At 39.1% G+C, this 18,515-nt stretch overlaps 1 long non-coding RNA gene across 1 annotated transcript; it reads right to left on the bottom strand.

Annotated features, from left to right (window-relative positions):
* Window positions 1-3,914: 3,914 nt before the first annotated feature.
* On the bottom strand, window positions 3,915-14,992 carry LOC309606875. The gene is made up of 2 exons (XR_014232096.1): window positions 9,816-14,992; window positions 3,915-9,769 (listed from the first exon to the last, which is right to left on the bottom strand). It is a non-coding gene; the product is annotated as an uncharacterized lncRNA (long non-coding RNA).
* Between the last annotated feature and the right edge of the window lie 3,523 nt (window positions 14,993-18,515).

Here is an 18,515-nt window from a genome sequence, read left to right as displayed (position 1 = left end):
AAATTTGGTGTGCCATTATTAGGTTGCAGGCAAAATGGTAACAGGACGCCATTAAGTGGTTTTTACCAACAAGGCGTGCCAAGACCTGGTGTCTCAGCCTACTGGCTGCCGGGAAAGTGTTCTTTACCTTGTCCACGAGGTGGGGGAATGTCTATTGATAATAACATAAAAAGAACTCAGATCCTTTGAGAACTAGCATCAGATCACTAGCTCATATAGGGGAGGTGGTTAAATACATCAACTTAAAAATGTGTTTTTGGCTCTGTGGCACTGAAGTTTGGAGAACTGGCATTTATTTTATTTTCTTGATCGAAATCAATCAGGAATGACTTGCCTCCCATGAGGAAACCAAATACGTATGCAGGAATTTAGCCACTTGACATAACCATGACCACATTACAAGCTAGACAATGAGAAAGGACAAAGGAGAAGGACAGTCAAGTTGAAATTGTGTTGCTTCATGACGGAACCATCCCATTTATTCCCTGTTCCTGATTCACAGCCTCTTCCGCCACGTGCATCAGTTTTGTCTGACCCTTTCCTATTTCTCCAGATTCTTCGGAACATTTGTGTCTGATGTCTGTCGTCAGTGCAATTGCATTGTTGGGGTTAAATAAAATTGCTTTGAAGCCATGAACATCTGGTCTCAAATCCTGACTCTGCTACTTGCTAGCTGTGTAGCTTTAGACAAGCACTTTCTGAGTCTTGTTTACTTTATAAAAGCAATTTCTGAAAGATTTTATAAAATAGCTATATAACACCTGAAACCCAGAGGAATTTCAGAGAACGTGAGGCTATGAAAGCAGATCATTATTCTAAGATACGTCTTGAGCAAAACAACTCATTGAAAATACTTGTGCTAATTTTTTTAAGATGGACTAAACTGGGAAGTATTTTGTTAATTACCATCCTAAGACTTTTAGGACTTACTAAGTATAATGTATTAGAGAAATAAAGATTTAATTTTTACCCGAAGGCATCAAACTAATCCTTGATACCCATGTGAAAATACTGGTCAGATATGACTGACTTTAGTTTAAAATTTAGAAGTAGAAATAATTAAAATTTTTGTTGATCTTCTACTGAGGTATAATTGACATGTAACATTACATTAGTTTCAGGGGTCCAACATAATGATGATACTTGTATATGTTGCAAAATCATCCCCAAAATAAATCTAATTAACACCCATCACTACACATAGTTACAAAGTTTTTTTTCTTGTGATGAAAACTTTTAAGTTCTACTCTCTTGGCAACTTTCAATTATACAACACTGTATTCTTTCTTTCTTTTTCTTTCTTTCTTTCTTTCTTTCTTTATGGCTGCATTGGGTCTTCATTGCTGCGCGAGGGCTTTCTCTAGTTGTGGCGAGCAGGGGCTACTCTTCGTTGCAGTGCATGGGCTTCTCAGGGCTTCTCATTGCAGTGGCTTTTCTTGTTGCGGAGCACGGGCTCTAGGCGCGCAGGCTTCAGTAGTTGTGGCAGGTGGGCTCAGTAGTTGTGGCATGTGGGCTCAATAGTTGTGGCACAGGGGCTTAGTTGCTCCACAGCCTGTGGGATTTTCCCGGACCAGGGCTGGAACCCCTGTCCCCTGCATTGGCAGGTGGGTTCTTAACCACTGTGCCACCAGGGAAGCCCCCCAACACTGTATTCTTAACTATAGTCCCCATGCTGTACATTACATCCCCATGGCTTATTTTAGAAATAATTTGGATTTTAGATATCAAAAAATCAAACATAAGCATCTATGAAAACATAATTGAAACTCTTACAAACTCCTCTTTTCTTTATTTCTTTCTAAGGAAATCTTTCTCGGAAACTTGAACACTTTTGTCAACATTTGTCCAGTATCCATCATGTTTTAAACCTGTTAAGAATTTTAACTTACAATGTCAGCTCAACCAACATTTCAATCACGTAACAAGGCTGAAGAATCAAGATTGATTCAGCAGGTCCAAATTTTATATACTGAGGCATTTACAGCAAGTCTGGAAGATATATCTTTGGATTTTCTGTGCAGGTAAAGTAATCTGTTTGGGTCTGTCTCCACCTTTATACCATTTCAATGTGTAAATAAGAAATTATCGAGTACCAAATAAAGTTGGAGTAGAATTGCCCAACTGTGATGTCAAACTTCTGAAGAGTAAGAGTTTTAAAGTGAGTATTTCAAGGGGTAACATCAATGTTTTTTCTCATTATTACTGATTACAGAAACCAAAGAACTAAACAATTAAAAATTCACCAACTTGTTCAGTAGAAAAGGAACCATACCATGGAAAGGATCACCTATGATTCTGGTCAGATTCCATCTCTGCTCACCCTGTAAGGATTTGTATAAGTTTACATTATAACAAATGAAAAACAGCTCACACTACTCTCAATGCTATGGGGATCTATTTTGTCTCCTTTGGCAATTTTAAAACATATCTGGGTCTGAATGTGTGCATTTTTGAAACAGCAATTTGTCAACTTTGTTGTTGACATATGGCATTTGTGAGGTTTGATTCAGGCTTGTCTTAAAAAAAAAAAAATCTTCTTAAAACTGTATGCCTTTATCAGAAGTCGCCCCTCTGCTATTTACAAGCGCCATGGTTACGGTCCTGCTAGACTGATGATATTCACATGCAGGAAACAATGCAGGGAAAACAGGATTTGCACGGCTCCGACTGCACTGGCCCAAGAATTCCAGGAAGTGATTGTACTTTATGAAACCGTCTGTGCTCCGCTAGATTGTCTATAGCTTTTAAGGTCAAGTCCTATCACACTGAGTTTGCAATGCCCTTTGTAACAACGCAGAGTGTTTATGAAGCTGAGTACATGCTGTATTGTTTACCAGTCCCTCCAGTTTAAAGGTGCGATATCCCGATCTGTTCAGGATGGCACTGGGAATCCATCACAGCCTTTGCGGACACAGGCTTGGGCTCGGTTCAAAGAGCCCCCAACAATAGTGACCACGCGACAGTCCAGTGCATGGAGAAAGTCACGGAGCCCACAGTCCCTGACGGGAGAGACGGGTGCGAGTGTGGAAGATAAATGTGGGGAGTGCTCTGAGTTTATGTTATAAGAGTTCTGTGCTTCCTGATATAGCTGAGCAGTCTCCTTGCAGGGAGAAAGGTGCCGGCGTACAGTAACTGCTGATTCCGAGAGTGCGGTAAGGAGAGTGAGGCAACAATGGAAATTACTTCTTCGCGAGAGAGCTGGCTGCCGGCCAGGCATTCCAGGACCTCGCTCTCGGATTCTTTGATTTCTCTACTGCGTGTAGAGATCCCTGGTGCCGCTGGGCTCAGGGCTGCGGGAGCCCGACAGGGGACACCCAAACTGCTCCCAAGCATTGCTTGCTACCCTCCCTCTTCAGCCGCCCCAAATCTCTTTGTAGCTGCCCAACTAGACGTGACTAACCAGACACCTCCTGGCTTCCTCTCCATGAAGGATGCTGAAGCCAGGTTGAACACACGATAATCCATAGCCGTTGTTAAGGATGCCGTAGCCATCAGATTGTCTGGGTCCGCATCCTTTCAACTAGGAGTACCCACCGCTCCCCAGGCTTAATGAACTTTCTGGAGCTATGTGAAATGCTGTGCACCAATGTCATGGCACCTTAAGAATAAACATGACAGCACTAATGTTCTTACATACAAGGACTGAATGAACCTCTGTGGGTGACTGTCGCTGTCAAATCAATCAATATAAATATAATGAAGCCTATCAGTGTGCAAGTTAAGTGACTCGCCATAGGGGCTGTTTCCTCCAGGGTAGAAAAATAAATGGACAACAGTGAGTTACTTTTCATCCAGCCCCACGTTATGGACGCCAAAACCCGTTTTAGATATCTGGTTTCCCAATGGAGGGTTATATATATATATATATATATTTTTTTTTTTTTTAAAGGAAAGTTTTTTTTTCCCCCACACTATTTTAAATATTTATTTATTTATTTATTTATGGCTGTGTTGGGTCTTCGTTTCTGTGCGAGGGCTTTCTCCAGTTGCGGCAAGCGGGGGCCACTCCTCATTGCGGTGCGCGGGCCTCTCACTATCGCGGCCTCTCTTGTTGCGGAGCACAGGCTCCAGACGCACAGGCTCAGTAGTTGTGGCTCACGGGCCTAGTCGCTCCGCGGCATGTGGGATCTTCCCAGACCAGGGCTCGAACCCGTGTTCCCTGCATTGGCAGGCAGATTCTCAACCACTGCGCCACCAGGGAAGTCCCCGGAGGGTTATATTTTGTTGAATAAATTTTACTTTATCTTTAAATGTATAGGCATCTTGAGGTTCATCTTTAAATTAATGAGTACGCTCTGGGCAAAATCGCACAGCTGTCTTTAAACCTTTTGGTAAAATGTATTTCTTTCAAGTCGGCTCAAAGAGAGCCACTGTCGGATGTAGTGGTGAGCAGGACTGCCTCATAAATGGCATAAATGGTTGCTAATTACTGGTCAAAACACTCAAAGCTAAATTAAAATAAAAAGGGCCACTCACCAAGTAAGAATATAGTAGGAAACACCAGACCAGAAGTGCCGAGTTCTTCGTTCTAGTTTTGGCTCTGGCACTAACTGCTTGGAAATGTCTCCTCTGCTGTTTATAGACACTGGGGTAATCATTCCCTGGACTTTTGGTTTTCATCTGCAAATGGAGGAGCTTTGAATATACGACCTTTAAGAGCTTTCACATCTATAAAGATAGAATCTGTAACATGTGGCCTCTAGAGCAGAAGAGTCTATAAAGAGGGAACTTGAAGGATTCCTAGAAGAATAGAAAAAGACACATATGAGAAAAAGAACCGAGGTATAAAATTCTGAAGATTAATCCTGCCATAGGAAGAATAATAATGACTTATATTTTCATAGCACATTTTAAAAAGTGCTTCCACATTCATTAAATCCTCAGAAAAATACTGGGACTTTGATATTATGATTTGCATTTCAAAATAAGGAAACTGAGGCTTGCTGAAGATACAGAGTGATAAAGGCTTGAGTATAAAGACAAATTTAAAAAGAAAAACAACAAAAAAAAGCAAATCAAGCTCTTGGGCTCCAGGAATAGGGCTTCCTTTAGCAGCCTGAAAGCAAGGGCGGTGGTGCCTAATGGAGAAGAATTCTTGGTTTTTCTTGCTATATCACCTTCAGTTTTCTCCATGTTTTAGGTGGCAAAAATACAAAAGGCCATTGGCCCTCTGTAGGAACATTTTATGATTTTAACTGTGCTAATTTTATTTTTCACCCTGTTGAGACATGCATACATAAAAGAGGAAGGAAATTATGGAGCTATTTATTTGAGGTATATCTCTTGGTTAAGAGAAATACATACATTAGAAATTATGAAAACCATGTTCTGTGCCCTAAATGCTCTCAACACATTGTCAGATGATGTAAATAAAATGTCAGGTAATTGCTTTATTTATTCAACATTTATGCAGTTAGAGCTAACAAAAACACTATGTACTGTATATACTAATACAAAATATGTGGGGTGCAAAAAAGCAGTTTTTAAAAGGAAAAATATAGTCTACAATTCTTACAATAGAAAAGAGGAAAGTAATTTTATTTTTTTAAAAGAAGAAGGCGGCTTAAAATTAAATGAGTTCACTATCCATTCTAAGAAATTAGAAAAGGAACAAGAGAATAAACCCAAAGAAAGGAGAAAAAAAGAGATAGTTCAAAAACAAAACAGAAAGTAAAATTTCATACAAGTAGTCAAAAAGATAAAAGTTGTTTGAAAAGACAGATTTATCAAGAAAAATAAGAAGACAATATGAAAACAAATAACATAAAAAGAGGGAAATAAATATTGTTCCCACAGATATGTAAAAAGAAATTAGAAAATATTATGAGCAACTTTAGGCTAATAAGTTTGTAAATGATGAAATATATGAATTTGGAAGAAACATAGCGTATAAAAATGACTCAAGATGAAATAGAAATTCCCTACAAATTAAAAATGTAATTAAATCTGTAGTTTAAAATTTCACAAAGAACATAACATGCCAGATTGTTTTACTTGTGAATTCTACCAAACATTTCTTACACAAACTCTTCCAGGGAATAGAAAAAGATGGAACACTTCCCAAAATATTTTATGAGACTACACAACCTCAAAACAAAAATTAGCTAAGGGCAAAACAAAATAGGAAAATTACAGGTCAGAATTGTTGTAATTCACTACATTATCAAGTTAAAGGAGATAAACCATATAATTACACCCACAGTAGCAAAAAAGATGTCCAATAAAATTCAATAACCTGGTGGCGCAGTGGTTAAGAATCCGCCTGCCAATGCAGGGGACACGGGTTCAAGCCCTGGTCCGGGAAGATCCCACATGCCGCGGAGCAACTAAGCCCATGCGCCACAACAACCAAGCCCGTGCTTTAGAGCCCGCGAGCCACAACTACTGAAGGCCGCGTGCCTAGAGCCCGTGCTCCGCAACAAGAGAAGCCACAGCAATGAGAAGTCCACACACCGCAACAAAAGAGTAGCCCCCGCTCGACGCAACCAGAGAAAACCCGCATGCAGCAATGAAGATCCAATGCAGCCAAAAATAAATAGATCTATAAAAAAAAAAAAAAATTAAATAACCATTCATGATAAAACATTTGGCAAAGTAGGAATAGAAAACAATGTCTTTAACTTGATAAGAAAACCTATAAGCCTCTAGAGAAAACCTCATTCATAATAGTAAAAGTTTGAAAATATATTTTTTTAAATCATGAGCAAGACAAGAATGACCACTATCATCACTTTTTTCCCACACTGTAGTGGGAAAAGTCCCAAGCATCAAAATAAAACAAAAATAAATAAATAATTAAATATTTCAAGAATTGCAAAGAAAGGAACAAATCTCTCATTACTTATAGATGATATTATCTAAAGAGAAAGCCCAAAATATCAAAAGATACATTATTTACATTTATTCTAATACTTAGCAACAAATCAGTTGGCAAACAAAATCCATTGTATTTCTAGATATCAAAATATTTCACATACAAAATGTAATTTAAAATACGTCTTATAAAAGCAACAAATTGTTTAAAGTACATAAACACATGGGACTAAATCTAACAAAAGTTATACAAGGCATGTATAATTAGAAAGCTTTTTTAAGTTCATTAAAGAACTCAACTAATGGGAAAATACACTACGTTCTTGAATAAGAAGAGTCATATAAAGTTGTCAGTTCTCCTCACTTGGATCTAAATGGTAAATATAATTACGATACCAATTACAAAAAGTTTTTCATGGAATTTGGCAAGCTGATTTTAAAATTCATACAAAAGAATAAAAAGATAACGGGTAGCCAATATGCTCCCGAGGAAGTGAAGTAAGAAGAAGGAACTTGTCTTATTAGATATCAAGACTTATTATAAAACTATACTAATTAAGTTGCTCACAATGTGATGTTGCACATTAATTGATAAATAGACCAAAGGTCGGAATGGAGAATTTAGAAATAAAGCCCCTTGGATTTGGAAACTTGATTTACGACAGAGACTGTATTTGAAATAAATGAGGAAAAGATGAACTATTCAGTAATTGCTACATTCAAATTTCGTAAGCTGAAATTCACCCCCTCCTCACACTACATACAAAACTCAAATTAAAAGAGGAATAAGTAAATAAATGTGCTAGTCAGAACTACATAACCCCAAGAAGAGAACGTAGGAGGTATCTAGAAACAAAACTCACAATGAACAAATCCTAAAGAAAAAGATTGAAGAATTTAATGACTTTAAAATTAAGAACTTTTCTTTGTCAAATGAGCCCACCAAAAGAGCGAAATAATTAGCTATGGAGTGAGAAAAGATAATTACCTTACACGTAATTTAAAAAAATAAATAAACTATACATAGTTTAGCAGTTAAATGTATTGCCTATTGCTATTCCTACTTTGATATTTAAGAGCTCCAATCAGTTAATAAGAAAAAGAGAAACAACCCAATAGAAAGATAGACAAAAGACCCAAAAAGGAATTCCAAAGAAAAGGAAACACATAAGGCTTATTATAAACACATAAGAAAGATGCTCAGCTTCTTCAGTAATCAGAGAAAGGAAAAGACAAAGTCACAATGCACCGGATTCGGGGGAAAAAGGGGGACGACAGCATGTTTACGGAGGCTGTTGAGCAATGGGAACGCTCATCCACATCTGGTAGGGATTTAAATGTGTACTATTACTTTGGAAAACACTTTGGACTTGCCTAGAAATTTGAACACTCCTAGTTTATGACCTCGCCATTCCATTTCTAGGTGGAATTCTAGTTCAGAGACTCTTACATACAGTCACCAGGAGACAAGTTCCCCCAAAATTATATCAGTGCTCTTTGCAGTAGTCCCAAACTAGAAAAGAAAAGCGTGTTGATCAAAATTAGAATGAATAAAGCAGAGTGGATAAATTCAAATGTTTGTCAAAAGCAGAATAAATGAATTCATATGCTGGAACACTACACGACAGTGAAAACAGTGAGCTACAGACACACGCATCAACGTGGATGAATTCTTAAAATATAATTTTGAGCAAAAGGATTAAATTCTAAGAAAATATAAACATAATAATTTATTTATATAAATTCCCCCCAAAGGCAAAATTAAACTATAGTTTGCTTAGGGATGTATGCATGTATGTGAAAACTATGAAGAAAAGCAGGGAATGATTAACAGAAAAGTCAGGATAGTGGTTACCTCTGATGAGGGGTTGGGGAAGAAATTGTTGAGGTTCATGTAGGAGGATTTAAACTATAGGTTACGTTCTAGTTTTAAAGCTGGGTGGTAGGTAGGCAGATATTCATTTTATTGTTATCCTCTATAGTACAGATGTATTTTAGACACTTTTGTGTATGTACGATACACTCCACAATAAAAATAAATAAATCTATGCTTACTTCAGCTTGTTCACTTCCAAAGCCTCCCCAAATACCTTATTCTTTGCCACTGGACCATTACGGTAGGAAATGTTTAAAAGCCGTGTCTTAAAGTTTATCAGTGCAAATGATTTAAGGTTTGGAATGATGATATGATACATACTGAGAGAGGACACTGGCTGCCCAGGGTGGGCTCGGAGGGTAACAGGACAAGAATTTAGTGGGTGCCATTGTCGACATGCTTCACGTGGTTAGTAATTTTGCCAAGCCCTGACCTTGCCTGCAGAACTGCCACAGGTTGGAAATTCCACATCAGTCACCACTTCCCTGGTGATATTAGTTGTTCATGTAAATTCTGAATAATGGAAGGCTGTATTTTAATCACAAAATAGAAGGAAATGGAAAACAAAGACAGGCTGGGAAGGGGAAGGCAAGTACTGGGGTTTCTCCCTAAACTTCTTCCCTTACACTTCTGTTGATGTTCTCCTTGGTTAAGTATTTGGAAAGCACATCATATTTCAGTTTTTCCCCCCTGAAAAGAACAGTTTGTTCCCATACTAGGAAGAATGACAGTGTTTTCTTTCCTTATGACATGAAAGTACCATCTGACACCAACAAGCAGTAATTTTGTTTAGGGATGCATACATATGTGTAAAACTATAAGGGGAAGCTGGAAATAATTAACAGGAAAGTAAAGAGAGCAGTTACCTCTGACCATGGGATGGGGGAGGACATGATCACTGAGATATACTGGGTGAAGGGGGTGGTTTTAAAATACTGGTGATATTTTATTTCTTACTATAGTTGATAGGTACTCAGCCATTCCTTTTATTGTTATTCTTTAAACTGTACATAAAGCTTTTATAGCCCCTTTTGTACATAATATATATTTCACAATAGAGTTTTATTAGTTTTATTTTACCTGAAGTTATATCTAGATACACAAAAGTTATATCTAGATATTTTACCTGAAGTTATATCTAGATACACAAAAAAAGCAGGGAGGACCCTCCAAATTCAGATGACCACCCCCCCCAAAAAAAGCAGGTACCAGAATCAAGCAGGCCAGTGTGAGATTTTTTACGCACACTTGTACTTTTTTTTCAGATTTCAGCCTTTCTGCATACACACCTTTCAGGAGAGACATTTTAAATGCTTTCCCCCTGACCTGGACAAATAACATGCCTTGGCTGAGATGCTGTGAGCTCAGTGAGAAGGGAGATGAATACTAGCAGAAGAGAAGCCAGAGTTTGCTACCCAGCTGGCCCGCAAGAAGCAACTTGAGAAAGATTCCAAAAGCAGCATGTCAAACAAATGTAAAACAACACTCTGTCAATTAAATAGCTACCTGAAAGCAGGGTGACTATTTGTACCACTTTACCCGCTACAGCCCCAGCAATGTCTTCCGTTCCAGAATAAGTATTAACAGCACCCTCTTTTGCTCTCAAAAGTGTCCCAATTTGACAATAAAATAGGTGGTCATTCTATACATAAAGGAAAAGATATAATGGTGCAGTGGGAGTTGAAGGGCTCATCCAACAAGACACTGTAAAAAGGAAAAATCTGGAGCTTAGATGTTATGTCTCTAATTGGCAAAGATGAATGGAAGAAAAATATTAAATCATCAGAGAGAGAGAAAGAAGAGGAAGAAGAAGAAGGCGATGGGAAGGGGAAAGGAGAGAGGGAGGACGAGGAGGAGGAGAATTATTTGTGTGTTTGTTTAGATCAAAAAAAGAAATACAGTGGGAGGTAGCAATTATTTCCTTAACCAACTTTTCTTCTGTTTTGAGCTTCTAAAGAGTGTACCTGGCATTTCTTTCACCTCAATTCCCTTTTCATCCGAGATGAGTAAAAGAGAGTTGGGAACTGGAATTATCAGAGTTGATTTAGACAGCACGGAGGGGTTCATTTTGAGCCCTCCATCTTATCTGCGGAGAAAAGGATGGAAGCTTCCTTTCTCATCACAGACCGACCTTCTGACCTGCAATTCTTGCTATTTCCCAATATGCATTCTTGTGGCTTTGTTAGTTAATGGAACGCTATAATTCATGACCTTTCCTCCTTTGACTCTTTCAATGAATTCATCAACATTCTCCAATTTTATTAACAAAAGGAAACTATTTTTAGGTGTGATGACCACATAAGGCTAAACCCGGACCATCCCAAGCGTGTTACAATGTTGCAAAGTGGTCCTGTGGGGCTCTTTCTCCTACATGGTCTCAGCTCTGAAGTCACTGTTTCATAAACCTTGTCCTAAGAGGACCAAGTCACAATGCTTCTGTTTATGTTTTTCCTTCCAAAATCTGAATTTCCACATAACCATCTAGTGAATAAGAGCTTATAGAAAAAGAGGGAAGGGACAGAGAGATAAAACAGAGGAAGAAGGATCACACAGAAACTGGAAAACGACAAATTATTAAGGTGGTTGTTCCATTTTTCTTCTTGTATTTTTTTTTTCTAAACAGCGCCTGAATTGGGATGGGTAAAATCTGATTGGGATCCCAGACACAGTATCTTTGTGGATTTGTGGATGAGGAGGTGAGGCATGAGACCAGGTAGGAAACTCTTGGGAAAAAATGGGATTCAAATGATCTGATTTCAGTATTGCTCAGGCAAACCCAGCCTTGAGATCCTAAGAAAAGCATGAATGGTGGAGTCACTAGGAGATAAGCAGTCTAATTTGACTCAGGAGAATGAGTAGGAAGAAATGCTCAGGTTCCCAGCTTTGGAATCAGACAGTCCTAGGAGGGAAAAAAATGCCATTTGCTAATTTATTCATGGTAGTCAAAATGAATAACTACAATCAAATTATGGTTTAGCTACAAGGGGAAAACTTTATTTACTGGTTCCAGGTATTCTAAGCTCTGGGTATAGAAGGATCACTGAGAAATATTCAAAAAGTATGCATTGTATCCAAGAAATATCCTTCACAGCAAAAAGACTCATACCACCCAAGATTAAGCATATTAATGCCAACTCTAATGGCTCAGTAAACATTATCAGTGATGTCTTCATTTTTTTTCGTTTTAAGGCTGCCTTTTTTCTACATAGGGAATTCAGTTCTCCTTTTTAGTCTCCGCTTAGCAAGAGATGGGAGTCATGAAGTCATATATTAAACTATCCCTGGCCATTTCATGGCCAAAGGGATATTTACCCAGTATTCAAACTTATGAACATAAAGGAGAATGACAGGGAAACCTACAAGAATTTCTCCCTGTCAATACAGACTCCAATAAATGTCACAGTAATTAACTTGGGAAGTAGACACTTTTCAGTAAGGAAAGATATTGACGGAGTTCAGCTTGGAGCAGGGAAGAGAGGTAGACAATTTGTGCTTTAGAGCACGGAGGTCCACCATATACATACTTGTTCAGTCCTCATTAAGGCAGTGTGCCAAGTGTCTATTTTTTCCAACTAATGGGCGAGGTCAGCTCTTTTCCAAAATGGAAAAGGTGGTGATGGCAACTTCCCCCTCAAGAAACTAGCTGAGGCTATTAACAGAGATGCCAAAGGGAAGCCACCCAGAGAGCAGGCTTCCAAAGTATTGGGACAGGATCTTCTCTTTCGTATTCAAGCTCATTTGCTTCTCTAGATAACGGTCATTGTTTCCCCTTTTTAAAACAAATACACTTGGGAGGAGCCCTCATTTTAAGTGTTGTTGACATGTGGATTAATTTTGAAGGGGTGTCTTGGTAGAAATTAGAACATAGTCAGTGAGAAAAAGGATGACTCTTTCAGGAGAGTAGACAACGACTGCTGGGTGTGGGATGTAGAGGAAGAAGAGAGATGGCAAAGACATCAGGAGACAGAAAATGATAGAAGAGAAACAGGGAGATGAGGAAGATGAAGATGAATTTCACTGATTTAAAACTTTGATCTGAACTGGTTCTGCCCATTCTAGGAATTAACACATGCAATACCATGCAATACCCATTCATCTGGCAAACCTTTACTGAACACCTGGTATGTTCCAGACACTCAACTAAAATCTAGGGATTCCAAATTGAACAAGACATATGGATGGCTTTTAACATGGATTATATCCCAAAGGAAATTACATCTAAATTGAGCTTTGAGGAATAAATAAGAATTCAGAAGAGAGGCAGTAGTGTGTAGTAGGATATGGTCATTTGTGGTTAATCCAGTCCAAGTGGACCCTCAAGTATGGCTTGCAGTTCTTTCACTCTTCCTCAGATTAACTCTTTACATTTGGTCCCCTGGAGGCTTCAACACTGCACCATATCTACTTACTGTCAGGAGATGACCTCGTCCTAGTTTCTCAGAAGAAAGGCCACCATTCATAAAATTCTTCAATTTCTCTCTATCACCCATCAATTTCTTCCCACTCCCACCCCCTCACATTGTCTTACAGGAAAACGTATCCATCTCTCCAAATCTTTCTTTAAATCACTGAGACTTGGACCTTTCATATTTCATCTGGAACCTGTGATATCATTCTCTCATGTGTCTGCATCTTCTTCCTTTGCCCTAGTTTAGCATGAAAGAAGCTCAGCTCTTCTCCCTCTTAAAAAGCAAACACACACACACACACACAGACTCACACAAACTTTTATTAAAACAGTTCCAGTCTGTTGTTCCTCTACTTGTTCTTAAATTGCTTTATTAATCTCCTCACTGACAAATCAATGAACTCTTCTCAAAATACAATCATTTCTTCCTTCTTGCAATGGTCTGTCTTCTAAACTATTAACTCCTTACCCGTTCTCTTATCCATCTCAATATTCCTTCTAGATATATTATCATTCTTTATCCTTTAAAAGTTAAAAGTTTGTAGTCCCCAGAGTTCAGGCCTTGACCTGCTTCTAATTCCATTAGCTATCCCAAGTAATTTTATTTACTTTTAGGACTTACTGTCTCTGAATTCCCATGCCCAACCAACAGAAATTTCTGTTAGATCTTCCTTCTTTGTATTTATCAATTCTAACCTCCTCTCTATATCCAACTTCCTATCATTATTCAGTGTACACCACTCTTGTCTCTCACCTGGGTTAGAATAAAAGCCTCCCAATGCATCTCTCTGTCTCTATTCTGACGACCCTCTAATTCTTCTTCTACACTTTGCCAGAGTGATCCTTCAAAGTGATGAAGCTTATTTTGCTCCCCTGATTAAAAATTCTCATTGTGAAATAGAAAATCATTTAAGATCTGCCCCAATCTATTTTTCTCATGTCTCTTCCTCTTCTTTATCTTCCAAGCATAAACTTGGTGAAAATTTTCAACCATGCCATGATTTTCACACCTCATGTTTTTGCTCCTGCTTAAATTTGAACCTGGAATATCTATCCTGAATTTCTCAACCTGGATAAATTATAATGATTCTGCAAAATACAGAAAAATAATTACATCCTCTCTAAAGCATTTCTTCTTTTTTTTTTAACATCTTTATTGGAGTATGATTGCTTTACAACGGTGTGTTAGTTTCTGCTTTTTAACAAAGTGAATCAGCTATACATATACATATATCCGCATACCTCCTCCCTCTTGTGTCTCCCTCCCACCCTCCCTATCCCACCCCTCTAGGTGGTCACAAAGCACTGAGCTGATCTCCCTATGCTATGCAGCTGCTTCCCACTAGCTAGCTATTTTACATTTGGTAGTGTATATATGTCCATGCCACTCTCTCACTTCGTCCCAGCTTACCCTTCCCCCTCCCCGTGTCCTCAAGTCCATTCTCTACATTAAAGCATTTCTTGATATTCCTCCCTCCACCCTACACAAACCCATCTCCCAGGCAAATTTAATTAGATTCCTTCGTCGCTCCTACAATACTTAATTCATTCCACTACCTGTAGCCCTTACCAGATTGTTTCATGGTCATATGATAGCTGTGTTCCTCCTGGGAAATTAAGGTCCTAACCCAGCATGGCATGGGTAGTTCATGTCACTATCGGAACAACAATGACCTAGAACACTTGAAGCCAGTGAGCCATCTCCTATGCCATGTTGTAAGAATTGGTATCATCCTGCCAGAAGGGAAAGAAGTAGATTTGATAACCTCTGAAAGTCTCTGTCTGTACTACCATGATTCTGTGAATAATTTCTTTCACTATTGCTTCACCACAGAATCCACATAGCTGATGCCTTTGTTTTCTAAAAGTCACCCTGGGAACAGCAGTAGGAAAAACAGCATCTCTCTTACCACATCATAGGCACCGTTACTGAAGGTGACTTCTTGATAGTGTTCAGGCTTGCTAGCATTCCCAAAGCTGGATAAACAGAGTGACATTTTTAGAGCCGTCCCATAAACTGAATCATTCTGAAAAGGGCCACAGTTATCTGAGTGGTTGGCTTTCTGAGTGGTGATTTACTGTGGCATACAGAGTAGTAGAAACGAATTTATTGTGCTTAATTGACTTGTTAGATCAAAAGGTCTTTCTGAAGATCAATCCCAATATGAAGGTGCTTTTGAGATCTAAAGAACTTTTTCTTTTCTAAAAATGGGAATTGTGGGACTTCTCTGGTGGTGCAGTGGTTAAGAATCTGCCTGCCAATGCAGGGGACATGGGTTCGAGCCCTGGTCCAGGAAGATCCCACATGCCATGGAGCAACTAAGCCCGTGAGCCACAACTACTGAGCCTGTGTGCCACAACTACTGAAGCCTGCGCACCTAGAGCCTGTGCTCCACAACAAGAGAAGCCACCACAATGAGAAGCCAGTGCACCGCAACGAAGAGTAGCCCCCGCTCGCTGAAACTAGAGAAAGCCCGCGAGCAGCAACGAAGACCCAAAGCAGCCAACAATAAAAATAAATTTATAAATTAAAAAATAAAATGGGAATTGAAATGAAGATACAGCTACAAACCTAGTGAGATTATATATTGGGATACTGGGTTAGCCAGAAAGGTCTTTCAGGTTTTTCATTCACAGCTTATGGAAAAACCCGAACGCACTTTTGGCCAAGTCAATATGTTGGTTTAATTGCAGATACTGGAAAACCCAACCAAGCATTTACTATGTGTCAGTTAAGTAAAATATAAAAAGACACATGCCTGTGCAAATAGCACTGTTTGTAAAGAATTTAAACTCCCTGGATAAATTCTTGGTTAAACTCTTTTAAACAATAGTTTTATAACATAGAATGGAAGTTGTAGACTTCATGTGAAAAATATGTGATCCACACAAAATTGTACCAGCTCAACTTTGAAAATTTACCTTGTCCTTTTAGGGAGGTGGTGGAGTAAAGGATGTGAAAAAAAACTGGGTCTGAAAGTTGAAAGGAGCTTTAGGTCTCTTATTACAGTTCTTCTCTAACTGCTTATATGACTTAGAGGAAGACAGCCAGCCATCTGGTGCTTAACATTCTCCAGTAAAGTACAGGTAAAAACATCTGCCTCACAAAGAGACTGTGGATTAAGTATGATAAGTGAAATGGTAGTTGCCTTGGTTCTTAGGAGAAGTCACCCCACTCTAAGGCCAAGGTATGTGCATCTCTACTGTATTATTCATTCATTCAGCAAATGATGATTGAACATCTACTATGGGTGAAGCACGATTCTAAGTGTGGGGATGAGCAGAGAACAAGAGGAAAAAGATCCCTGCCTTTTAAGAGCTAACATCTAGTGTGGGGAGAGAAAAGCAAACAAACAAAAGAAAGAAGTAAAGGGTATATTAGAAGAAGAGAAGATGGTAGGTAGCATGGAAGATAAACAAAACAGGGAAGAAGGTCAGGAACGTCTGGGGTTAGAGGTGGATTTCAATTCTGAATATGATTCTCAGAGAAGACCTCACAGAGAGAGTGACATTTGAAAAGCACTTGAGGAGGTGAATGAGACGAGGTGTGAATGTGAGGATACATGGGGGAAGACATCTGGGCAGAGGGCTCCCAGTCGTGAAGGACTTGAGGTGGGAGAACAACTGTGTATTCAAGGAAGAGCAAAAGTCCAGGGTGGCCAGTGGGTAGAAGAAGGTCATAGCGTTAGCAGGAAGCCAGATGCACAGAGCCTGGTAACCAACACATTGAAAGGATCTGTTTCTCTGAAGGTGATGGGGAGCTCCTGGGGACCCCAAGCAGAGGAGGCCAGAGATCAGACTTGCATCTTAAAGGTATCCCCCTGGCTGTCGTTTTGAGAATAGATTTGTAAGGGCGTGTCCAGGTAGAAGCATTCAGAACCAATGGCGGCAGTAATGTACCAAGGGTAATCTCTTGGTTTGGATGGTTGTATTGTGGTCACATAGGAGAATGTGTGGTTTGTAGAAAAGACACATTAAAATATTCTAGGGTTGTAGGGCATCAGGTCAGCAACAGATTCTCAGATAGCATCAGGGGAAAAAGTCTTTGCAACGCCCCTGTGACTTTTCTGTAGGTTTGAGATTATGATTTAAAAGATGCAGTAATGCACGTAGTGGTTCAGGCAGGTAGCAGTGGAGGCACCAAGAGGTGGTCAGACTCTGGGTACATTTTGTAGGGAGGGACCATAGGACTTCTTACTGGAATGAACTTGGGTGGTGAGAGAAAGGAAGGAGTCAAGGTGGACAGCAAAGCTTTTGTCCTGGCGAATGGAAGAATGCACTGGTCATTATAATTCCACTGGTGTGACACTTGGGGGGAACTTAAGGCAAATAATTTAACATGACCTCTTCTTCTGCATTTGAATATATCTTTCCAAATGATAAAGTAAATATACACAATAGAGAATTTTTAAAGATTTTCATTGAAGGATGCTATATAATAAAAAATTTTCCATCTATATATTAATTTGGGGTTTTAAAAATAAATTTATTTATTTATTTATATTTTTGGCTGCATTGGGTCTTCGTTGCTGCGCACGGGCTTTCTCTAGTTGTGGCGAGCAGGGGCTACTCTTCATTGCGGTGCGTGAGCTTCTCATCATGGTGGTTTCTCTTGTTGCAGAGCACGGGCTCTAGGCGCGCGGGCTTCAGTAGTTGGGGCTCGCGGGCTCAGTAGTTGTGGCTCGTGGGCTCAGTAGTTGTGGCATACGGGCTTAGTTGCTCTGCGGCATGTGGGATCTTCCCAGAACAGGGCTCGAACCCGTGTGCCTGGCATTGGCAGGCGGATTCTTAACCAATGTGCCACCAGGAAAGCCCCTATATATTATTTTAAAAGGCTCACTTGATCCTAACAAAATAGCTATGATATAAAATGTTTTATGAAGAAGATCCATGAGAAAGGAACAATCAATAAGGTATTATTACCCAGGTTTTACAAATGAAGAAGTCAAGGCCCAGAGAAATCGTCACGCAGCTAAGTCCAGGTTCTTCTGATTTGTTCTCCAAAGAAATTTCTACCATCAACACTGCCTCTCTGACCACATTAAGCCCCATGCATGGTACTTTCATAATAAGAGTAGTGAGTTTCTATAGAAAGGCTCTTGAGTTTTAACAACTAATAAACACCTCATCTAGAGAATATGGATGACTATTACAAGACACAATATATTACCAGGTTTCTTTTTCCTTAAATCTTGTTTCTCCATCCTTCAAGTTAGAAACAGTTTTTAACCTGCTACTTTTACTGTCCCTTATGTATCAAAGCTAAAATGTGAAGGTTGACCTGAAATGCAAATGCTGTTTTAACATCTTTCCAGAAAAAAACACTTTTCAGACGAATGATGAAGGGTGTGAGATACACAGATTGGAGTTCAGTTATTTTTCTCCTTTTCGACTCTCTCTGCTTGCTATTCTAGCATG

This window comes from Balaenoptera borealis, assembly GCF_965194805.1.
Source record: "Balaenoptera borealis genome assembly, chromosome: 12".
Lineage (NCBI taxonomy): Eukaryota > Metazoa > Chordata > Mammalia > Artiodactyla > Balaenopteridae > Balaenoptera > Balaenoptera borealis.
The sequence above is the reverse complement of the archived record's forward strand: the minus strand, read 5'-3'. Positions and strand labels throughout refer to the sequence as shown.